This window comes from Cimex lectularius, unplaced genomic scaffold, assembly GCF_000648675.2.
Source record: "Cimex lectularius strain Harlan isolate CLEC.00 unplaced genomic scaffold, Clec_2.1 scaffold253, whole genome shotgun sequence".
NCBI lineage: Eukaryota > Metazoa > Arthropoda > Insecta > Hemiptera > Cimicidae > Cimex > Cimex lectularius.
Window position 1 is genome coordinate 320,258 of NW_019392814.1, and position 1,554 is coordinate 321,811.

General features: G+C 38.8%; 1 protein-coding gene across 9 annotated transcripts in view; it reads right to left on the reverse strand.

Moving 5' to 3' along the window:
- Positions 1-1,554, reverse strand: part of LOC106673050 (cholesterol 7-desaturase) — a 43,007-nt gene that overhangs the window by 24,589 nt on the left and 16,864 nt on the right. The window lies entirely within an intron of this gene.

A 1,554-nucleotide genomic window follows, 5' to 3' on the forward strand; every position in this document is an offset into this window, starting at 1 on the left:
AATTAATTTTTTTTTATAGAAGGTTTTTGGTTGAGAAGAAAAATAGTCTCACAAGTGGGATCGAACCCATCCATAATTTTTGTTATGGGGCACAATAATTTTTTAAAACAATTAATACCGTGTATAATGTCCTCTGTAAGGTAAAATCTCTGAGCTGTTAGGTGTACTGTTAATAAGGTTGTCACTAATTTCATAAGGAATTTCATTTCATAGATGTTGCAACGTTGGTTGGCTATCGAACCAACGCATCCCACATATGTTCAATGGGTTCAGGTCTGGAGACAATGAGGGAAGGGGCAGATGAGAAATTCTCAGTTTTTTAAATAGTGATGAGCAATCCTGCCTTTATGAGGTCTGGCATTGTCATTCAGAGATCGAGAATCCCTGCCAATGAGATCCCTGGTTTGAGGTAGGTATTCCTCGATAATTTCTTGGACAACGGACTACCGTTAGGATGCCTTCAACAATATGGAGTCCAGTTCATCCTCCAATGTAAATCTCAGCCCAGACCATTACACCGCCTCCTCCAAACCGCACTGAAGGGGGAGCACTAACTGGGGCGGGGCACTGTACGCATCCCCGTTCTCGGTAGACACTTCGGCGCCTGCTATCACTATGCAGACAGAAACGGACTCATTAGAAAATATAACATCATTCTAATTGGTGTTTTCTTCTAGGGAATCGCTGCACCATATTCTGAATTGCTGGTGGCGGGCTGTTGATGCAGGTCGTCCCAAAGGGACATAGGATGTGAGGCCAACTTCCGACAAACTATTGCGAATCATTTGTGTTCATAAAGGCCTTGTCAAAACATCTTGTACTTCATTTAGTATATGGCGGGAACTGAGAAAAGGTTCCGTTTTGCAACAGTGACAATATTTCTGTCCTCCCTTGGCGTCGTAATGCACTGATATCCACTACCAGGCCTCCTATGGGCACTTCCAGTATCTCGGAATCGGGCTGAAAGCAAGGGAGACCACGCGCTGAGAATCGTCAACTGCCACAAAGATATCCACTTGCCGGTTGATGACTCATCTCGTAATAATATTGCTAACTTCTGGTTCGAGATGATGTCTTTCCATGGTTAAAGGAAGACAACTGGATGAAAATGAAAAAAAAAGACAAGAAAAGGTGTTTGTTTACAAAATGGGTTTACTAATTTTAATTAAATCCGTTATTAAAAGTAAGGATTAACATTTGTTTGTTTTTGTTTGTATTTTCTATTTTGTTTTATCCAACTATCAAGAATATATCGGTTAATTTAATGAAAATTAATAGAACAAGAATAAATTACAATTATCCCTAAATCATTTTTGGATAGATTAAGTCGAAAGCTGGGCAGATACCAATTCAATTTGCTTTTTCATCCAGACAAAACCGAGATCCAGATTATTCGTGGGTAAAAAATTGGCCGATACATGTAACATTTTAAACAGAAATTTCGTAAGAAATTAAAACAAAAAAGAACAGAATAGCGAAAAAATTGTTGACAATTTCTTTCGAAAGTGCAATCGTATCAGTTGACGTAATTAAGCAAGTTTGCAGATGTAAAAG